Consider the following 9,708-nt stretch of genomic DNA (forward strand, 5'->3'; position numbering starts at 1 on the left):
GGCCTTCCCTTTATTCAAATGTGACTGAGAGAATAAAGAATGAAATGATAGTGATCGGTGCCCACTACTTGAATGTACAAGTGTGTGGGTATGCGGGTATTGTCAATGTAACTAATATACGGGTGGCTAGACACAGATGCCTTCATCCCGAACACCTTTGGCATTAGGAGATATTTGGACTTACTTTTGGGCCTTTTAAGATCTTTGGGATTCTAAGGAATATTCCATAAGGACAATTGAGGTTCAGACTATAGTTACAAAACTTTTGGGGCTACCTTTGGGTTCGGAGGCCAACTTGAGCATATAAACTTGAAATTTGTCGTAGATTGACGTATTTGAATCCTCTCTTTTCCATTATATGTTACATGATATAGGTTTGAGGTACGATGGATATAGTCATCTATGGGCCCCCTTTATTTAATAGGATAATGACATGACAATCCTCACAAGACCCAAAAGTGAGTCCAAATTTTCCCTAATGCTAGATTCTCATCAATATATTTTTGTAGTTTTGCCAATTAATATTGAGATAGCTTATAGATTGATCCAAAAGATGGTTGAGCTCTCTCTTGCAACTCGATAGTACAATCATAATGTTGATGGTCAATAAGCATATTCACTTTCTTCTTTTCAAACACATCTTGATAATCATGATATTGGAGTGGGAGAACTTGTATACCTTTTTTAGTCAAGTAGTTTGACTTGCAAAGCATATATTAGAAAACTAGGATTTTTTTTGCTAATCTAATGAATACCTTTGCCCCTAGTCTTGTATTCCTCTTGTAGTAAATTGTATAACCTTGGTTCAACTTTTTGAGTTCTCCAATTGATATTGCGACTATGTAATTTGAGCCAAGGTAGACCAATGATGAGTGGATTGCTTGGGAGACATATAATATTGAATGCTATGTTTGTTACAAAGTTCTAGCTATTCCTTAATCAACACATTAGAATTAGTTAATCCACTAGTCAAAGATATATGGATCTATCTAGTTAGGTAGGCCATCATCAATATTTCCATGTGTTGAGCTTGCCATCTCAATACTCCCCTCAACCTCAATTGTAACTTTACAAGTCTAATTAAGCTTTGAAATCATTGATGCATGTTTGTATCCAAGGCCTCTATAAAAATGTTAACTAGGTCCTATGTGTTGATATACCAAGTTAATCTCACATGCAATTACCTTTTCTCTCACAAGATAGTAGTGCAATTCAGTATGTTTTATCCTAGCATGGGATATAAGGTTTTTAGCTTGTGGTTCTACCCAAAGAGGGAATTTTAAATAGAAATGGATAAAAGAAGAGGATACCATGCTTTATTTTTAAATACTTTTCATTTGAGGTAAGGCAAAAATAATTTGATTGTTGATTGTTAGTCATGTGCTCACTCTCCAACATTTAACTATGGGATAAACACGTCCATGAAAATGTTCTCAAATTTTTTCTATATTAAATTTTTCATTTTACTTTTTAGGATTTTTTTTATTTAAATATACGTACTAAGTTTTACTATTTATATTAGCATTTAAAATTTACATTTGAACTTTTCACTATTCTTCCATTAAAACACTCGTTTGACATATTTTGCACCTTAATTTAATCATCTAGATATTTCACATCTTTTTATTAGTAGAAAGTTGTGTAATGGAGGCACGACAACTTGGTAGTGAGGTTTGTCATGATAACTAAAAATAGGGAATTTCCATAATTGAAAGTTGGATGAGAACAACTTCCCTATACAGAAGTTCTTTGTAACAGGGAACTTCCTCATTGGAAAAGGCTTGTACAAGTTTGATGTAGGTGAAGAAAAGGAGCTAAAACTAACTGAGAACTTGAGTGCAAATGAATTAAGGGCATGGAAAGAATGGAATGCCAAAGACGAAGAAATAATACAAAGTATTTACATGTATCTTGGATCATATTTAAGTATATGTTTTTGTTAAATATAAAGGCAACAAGGATTCATCTTAAGCAAGAGTTAAGTACTTAAAATAAAGGAAAGATATCAATAAATGAACCTACATTGAAAGAAAGTAGTATTATAGATGTTTTGGCAATCGTTGATGTAATTCTTGATGGTGATGACTTGGTAATAAGGCATGGAGATCCTTTATTACTTCTATAAATATATTTGGTCTCTCTTATGATCATCAAAGATATCAATAACCAAGGTGAAATTTTAGAAAGAAGAAGTGAATAGGTCTAGTCGTTCTACTCTAGTTCAAGAAGAGGCAAGCTAGGTCCTCTTCAAGATGCCATTGTGTGGGGCATACTAGTGGTAATTGGTAAAAGAGGTTGAGTCAATAATTTGGTGATATGCAAGGTTCATGAGGCCATGGAAATTTTAGAGATAAGGGAAGCTTTAGGGAAAGAGGTGGATAACAAAATAGAAGTTCTAATAACTCTGGTGTTGCGTGTTGGGGGTAAAGGCACCTCCGCCTAGCCGCCTGTGTATTACTACACTGACAGTACCCGCCATTGCACATTGCATGTGGCGGGCACCTGTCACAGTCACTTATTCTTTATTCTTTTAGTGTCAGTTTGAATAAAGGAAGGCCCGCCCACACATTGTGATTGTTGGAGTTCCCATTTGTGTCTCTCTCTCTTCTTGCTCTTGCTCTACGCCATAGCTCACTTTCAAGCAAGCTTCGATCCTTCTCACCTTTCAACTCGTATCAAAGCGAGGCTTCCCAACTTTTTGAGCTTGGTTCATGGCATTCTTAGCTTCCATTCAAATACCTACAGCATTGGGTCTCCTTCCCGGCAGCCATAGTCGACCTTCCCGAGCTCCCGTCACTCCTCAGCTTCCCGAGCACCTTCCTGGCCTATTGAGGCACCCTCAGGGCATTGCTATAGAGGTATTGAAGTGTTCTTTTTGTGTTTTTCTTCAATTCTCAGGTTGTAGTCAAACAGGGCAACCTTGGAGCTTGGATCTTGCTCCCTCTCGCATTTGGGCACTTGAGGCTTGTTGTGGGCCTCCCCCTGGGCACCCCCTAGAGCCTCCAACCACTACCATTGAGGCCACATAGATGCACAGGAGCAGTAGAAGGGATCAGAAAATTTGCGCCATTTTTTTGGCTGTTCTGGACATCACACTACAACAGCTCACCTACTCCTCATTGATGGCTATGTCATGCTTCTTCGGGCTTGGCAATGCACTTGGCAATGGTCTCTAACTTTGGTTGAAGCCTCCTTGATCATTGGCATCAATTTTGGGTCGGATCTGTACATTCCCAGGACTGTTTACAGCAGTCCCACAGTCATGTTATGCAGAAGTAACATTAGCATCTAATGCTATGCTTGTTTGGAAACTTCTACTTAACCGGTTTGGTACCTATTGATGCCCGATTGTTTGGGGGATGCAAGGAACATGTTATGCCATCATTTTGGACTGATTTTCTTGCTGAAAATACTCAGTTTTGAACAGTATATCACTCATGTACCATAGTGGGCTGAAGCCTATTATCTCATGTTTGGTTATGCCTATTGGTTTCAGGTTATGTCTTTGGGATATATGCAATGAAGTATTGACCTTTGGGGTATGACATCGAGCTTGTCTTTGGTTCCGGAATGCTTTTGAGCTTGTATTAAGCTCTAACTTGGTTGTTCTTCACTGGCATTTGGCTTCAGTTGGCATGCTTTGGACCGGTCTATGCCTATTGTCACTGCTTGACATTTAGGCCTCTTGCATTTATACTTTGGTCAGATATGGATGCCACTTGGTTTGCCTATGCTTGACAGTTACTTGGAGATTCATCTTCAAATGTATTTGAGCATTTTGGATCTACTGGGCATTACATTTGGTTGCCAGTTACATGCTCTTTGAATGCTTTCAAGCTTATGCTTTACATGTCTGAGATATCTTGGGATTTATGCTCCGGATGTACCCTACTGGGATTTGGCATGTCTGATGCTATGTATTTGATGTATTAGAGCATTGCTTGCTCTCTTTGCATCTGACTTCACTTCCAATGGGAGCCTTTTGGTATATTCGGATATACACAGAGTCTTATTTACAGATGACCTTGAGCTTGTGGGACAATTACATGCATTTACTTTCTTGAGAGCTTTATGTCTGCAGTTTGTCTTTAGTGGGCTGATTTGATACGACTATTGAGGAAGGCGCCTATCTCTGTCACAGGTTTGTCAGTTTTATATGCATCTTGGATGGTTATGTATTGAGCTTCTTGCTCTATCAGTTGTGCTTGTGCTTGGTCTCTTCTCTTACCCCAAGACCCATTACATGCATGACTTTTGGACCTATGAGATATCTCTTGCCTGATAGGTTATTGGTTTGACAAATCTTGGTACCTTCTTGCCCCTGGAAACTCACTGTTGGATGTATCTTGTTACCTGGCAGTTGCAGTGGCATATGTATCAGTGATTGCTTCATTTTTGGGACAATTTTACATACTGTTGTCATTTATTACAGTAAGCTGAAATCTGTAGATTTTGAGCACTTCTATGAGGGTAATGCTTACTACTTGATGTTATCTTGGTCATATTTGGTGGAAGGTGCTTCTCTTGGTGAAATCCACCCCTTCAGCCAGTTTTAGTAGTGGTTTTAGTGCATTTTCTGCTAATTACAGCAACTTGTAATTTTACTTTTTTGCTTTGATTTGGGACAGTATGGCTGGTCATTTGAAAGATACAGCTCTCTTTAACATTGCCAAGTTGGATGGTCCCAACTATGGGTATTGAAAGTCCCAAATATGGCAAGTTTTGGTGCAGAAGTTGCAGATTAAACCCTTGCGTTTCAAAGGTGTCAAACTTGAGGATATGGATGATGATATGTTGTTGAAGATGAGAATCAGAGTGCATGGGATTTATGGGAGAAGATTTAGGAGCTCTATGCGCAGCAGAGTTATGCGTCATAGATGTATTGGCCGAAGTAGTTAATGGACCTTCGCATGAAGGAGGGGACCTCCCTTTCATCTCATTTCAGTCAGTTTCATGCTATCATGAAAAGTTTGTTGTCATAGGGTATTGAGTTCAAAGACAACTTGCACCTGTTGTTTCTGCTTGGCACCTTGCCTGAATCATGGGATGTCTTTCGTATCGCCATATGCACGAACAAGCTTGATGAACTAAAAATCAAAGATGTTGAGAGTGCTTTATTGACTGAGGAAATCAACAGGAGAAACAATGATGCTTCCCACTCTTCACATGCATTGACAGTTAGAGGTGGCAGACATGGCATGCATGATAATGATCATAAGGGCAGGGACTCTCAAAAGTCAAGGTCCAAGTCACGTGATCATAGTAAGTCCAGTGGACGGAAGTCTGATCTTACCTATTATTATTGTGTAAAAGCAGGACATATTAGGCCGCAGTGCCATAAAATGCGCGATGATAAGCGCAAGGAAAAGGGAAAAGAAAAAGTGCAGGAAAAGTCTTCTAAGCGTAGTATTGTACTTGCCAAGTCCAGTGCGAAGATAGAAAAGGTTAATGTCATGAAGGCCACTAATTCAGATAATGATTACATACTTGCAGCTTCTTCATGCGATGTCTTACAGCCTTGTGAGATACATTCTATGTATACGCAGTGTTGGCTCTTGGATTCGGGCGTGTCCTTTCATGTGACACCCTGTCGTGATTGGTTTCATACCTATCGTACCATGTCTGGTTTTGTGCGTCTTGGTGATGACAAGTCTCTTGACATTATGGGCATTGGAGATGTTAGGCTGCAGTTTCCTTCTAGCAATTCTTTTGTTTTGCATGATGTACGCCATGTACCTACATTGACTCGCAGCCTTATATCAATTGGACAGCTTGATGATGCATGGTATTTTTTGTCTTTTGGAGACTCTGCATGGAAGATTACTCCTGGCAGGCTTGTACTTGCAAGAGGTGCCAAGTCTGGCAGCCTCTATCCCTTATTTGTATCAGAAGCTACATTGGATCATGTTTTGTCTGTGGGTCTATTCCCCATGTATCCCTTTGGCATGCTCGTTTGGGGCATATTTCTCTTAAAGGAATGAAAATGCTCCGTGCTTTGCAGTATCTTCCACCTTTTGACTCTTCGCATTTTGATTCTTGTGATCATTGTTTTTATGGCAGACAGACTAGAAATATGCATAAAAAGTCTGGTAGGAAATGCATGGGTAAGCCCTTGGCTCTTGTGCACTCAGATTTATGTGGGCCCATGCCCTGTTAGTCACTTGGTGGGGCAAAGTACTTTGCTACTTTCATAGATGATTACTTACGTAAGGTTTGGGCTTATCCCATAAAAAGAAAATCCGATGTCTTAGACACATTTCAGTGTTGGCTTGCATTGGCAGAGAAGCAGTCTGGGAAAAGCCTCAAATGCCTCCTAAGGTCAGATAGTGGGGGTGACTATGTATCACATGCTTTTGAACAGTTTTGTGATGAGCGGGGTATTAAGCGTTAGTTGACTGCCCCTCACACCCCACCCTAGAATGGTATGGCTGAATGCATGAATAGGACCATTCAGGTAACGGTCCGTAGCATGCTTAGCCAGGCTAGCTTATTGCAATACTTTTGGGCTGAGGCAGTTACTACTACATTGCATCTCATTAACAGGTCGCCTAGTAGTGGCATAGACTTTCAGGTTGCAGAGGAGGTATGGGCAGGCAAGCCCCTATGATCATTTGCATGTCTTTGGATGTGAGGCATTCTGCCATGTGTCCAAGGACAAACACAATAAGCTGGATCCTAAAAGTGTCAAATGTATTTTCATTGGCTATGGATGTTGAGATATCGAGCTCCACTTGTGATATGCCAGGGTGACCGTTGTGCATTTATATCACCGACTTGTTAGCTGTAGATGCGGTTGGTACACCAGCCATGAATAATAGCTAGATGACAGCTATCCTTATCTACTCTAGTTTGTGGCTCAGTTAGTATGCCACCTTAGTTAGTTGAGTTTGGTTTGAGACCCATATACAGGGTTCTTCTATTTCTATGTACTAGAGTTCTTTTTGGCTTACACAAGTAAGAAGAGGAAAACTGTTTTCAGCCTCCACCTTTGTGTGTATTCCCCCATTGTGCAAGCAAGAAAGCTACAAGTGAGACTCCTTCCTTCTCTCCCACAATCTTGACATGGTATCAGAGCCTTGTTCGTGGTAAGGAGCTCAAGAAAGCAAGCCAAGTTCGCGGTGTTCTGGTAAGAGGACCAGTGTTGCTTTCATTTTTCTGTTCTGGGAGCAAGTCTCTGCAGGTAGCATAGCCGGAAAGTGCAAGAGTGCATTGTCTCAGATTGAGACGCCCTTCGGAGTGTAGCAGGAGGGCAGTATATGCTGCGAGCAAGGGCTTTAGCCCTCGATTGCTCTGTTTTTTTTATTTGAGGCCATTTCGGGGCCCGTTTTGGAGGCAGAAGTTTTCTGCACGCACTTAGGAAAAGGCCCAGTTTTATGCTGTGCGACCACTGTTCTACAGGTCGGTAAAAAGTTACTGTAGAAATTGTATCGTATGCCTGTGCGCAGAGACATTTGGAGTTACAGAATCATCCTTGTTGCCTGTTGATGCAAAATCATCACTAGGAAGTGACTGTGTGGTCAAATACCACTTTCGTCAATTTTGTAGATTTGCCCTTGTGAGGCTGAAGCTGTGTTCTTTGCAGTGACAGAATTTTTTGCAGTGTTCTGTAATGGCATCTGATTCTCTTTCACGGATTGTCACTGAAAAGCTTGACAAGAACAACTTCCAAGCATGGAAGTTCAGAATGACGAATTTCCTTATGGGAAAAGGATATTGGGAATTCGTTGCAGGAAATGAAGAAGAACCAGTTCTTCCTGATGTTCCCAATCAACAGCAATTGCAGGCATTTAAATCATGGCATGAGAGAGCCAGAGAAGTTATGTACTGGCTGTCTATTAGCATTTCAGACTCTATGATTGTGCATATTCAGGATGCAAGTACGCCAAAGGAGGCATGGGATACTCTGTCAAAAATGTATAGCACAAATACTCAAGCCAGGAAAATGCAGGTCAAGCAAGAGTTGCACAATGTGCAAAGAGAAAGTATGAGCATCAATGACTACCACATGAAGGTGAAGAAGATTGCAGATGCACTTGCTTCCATTGGGTCGCCAGTGGAAGATGATGATTTAGTTTCTGTGACCTTGAATGGTCTACGAAAGGATTATGTACAGTTCCAAACATCGATTTCCGTCCGTGAAAGATTTCCTGATTTTGAGGAGTTGATTGCTCTTCTAATTTCTGAGGAGCAGAGAAATGGTGGTGCATCTTCTTCAGGAGGAAGTTCAAAAGAAGCTGTCTTCTACTCAAATGCTGGAAGAGGTAGAGGCAGAGGTAGAGGAGGCCGATCTAGAGGCCGTGGTAGAAATCAGAATATGCAGCAAACTTAAGAAAACCAGTCCTATGGAGGAGGACGTGGTAACTCTAGAGGCAGGGGGAGCCAAAGAGGTCGTGGTGGATGGCAAAGAGGCCAAAATGCAAACAGCAATGTTGAATGCTACTACTGTGGTAAAATGGGTCATATGGCTAAAGACTGCTATAAAAAGCAGAATGACATCATGAATGGAAAATTTCAACAAGGGAATTATGCATCTTCTAGTAGACAGGGTGATGATAGAAATGAGCATTTATTTATGGTACAGCACATGAACAATTCTGTGACAAGTGCAGAAGAAAGCAACGATGTATGGTATGTTGACTCAGGTGCATCAAACCACATGACAGGTCATGCAGAATGGATGGAGGATGCAAGAAAAATGGAAAAACCAGGATTTGTGGAGACTGGTGATGATATTGCACATCCTATTGTGCAGATTGGAAAATTTCCTTTGTCTATGCAGGATGGGAAAAAGAAATACATGTCCGATGTATTTCATGTCCCGAATATCACCAAGAATCTAGTTTCTGTTGGTCAAATGGTTGAGCAGGGCTTGCAGATCAGATTTAATCCTCATGGATGCTTTGTTGAAGATATGAAAAATAAAGGTCGCTTGATAGCAAAAGGAAAGAAGAAGGGCAGAATGTTTATGTTGGATGCAGACATGCCTAAATTGAGTGCAACAATGTTTGCACATGGGACCGGTGTAGTTGCAGATGTTGATATCTAGCATAAACGCATTGGTCATGTTAATGTACAGCGACTTAATTTAATGCAGGCCCAAAATATTGTTGCAGGATTGCCTAAATTCAAGGTTGCAGAAATGCATAAGGTATGTGAAGCCTGTCAATTTGGAAAACAAGCAAGGAAACCATTTCCTAGACATGTTCAAGAGAGTAAGAAGCCATTGGAATTAATCCACTCTGATGTGTGGACTACTAAAGCTGTGTCTCTTGGAGGCTGTCATTATTTCGTCACTTTTATTGATGACTGTAGCAGAAAAGTTTGGGTGTATTTCATGAAAAAGAAAAGTGAAGTTTTTGGGCATTTCAAGACTCTTAAAGCTATGGTTGAAAAAGAAACAGGCCTGCAAATAAAATCCCTAAGGTCAGATGGAGGGGGAGAGTACCTCTAAAATGAATTTGCAAGGTTCCTGCAAGAGCATGGCATAAAGCAGCAATATTCATGCAGTCATACCCCATAACAAAATGGAATTGCAAAAAGGAAAAACAGGCATATTGGAGAGGTATCTCGTGCCATGCTCAATGAAAAAGACATGCCAGATTTTTATTGGGCTGAGGCAGTTGCTACAGTAGTCTACATAATGAACAGGACTCCCATTGCAGCAATACATGGGATGACTCCAGAGGAGAGGTATACTGGTAGGAAACT

The sequence above is a fragment of the Lygodium microphyllum genome, chromosome 25 (genome assembly GCF_053477565.2).
Source record: "Lygodium microphyllum isolate KBCC chromosome 25, Lygodium_microphyllum_v1.1.10, whole genome shotgun sequence".
In the NCBI taxonomy this organism is placed as follows: Eukaryota; Viridiplantae; Streptophyta; class Polypodiopsida; order Schizaeales; family Lygodiaceae; genus Lygodium; species Lygodium microphyllum.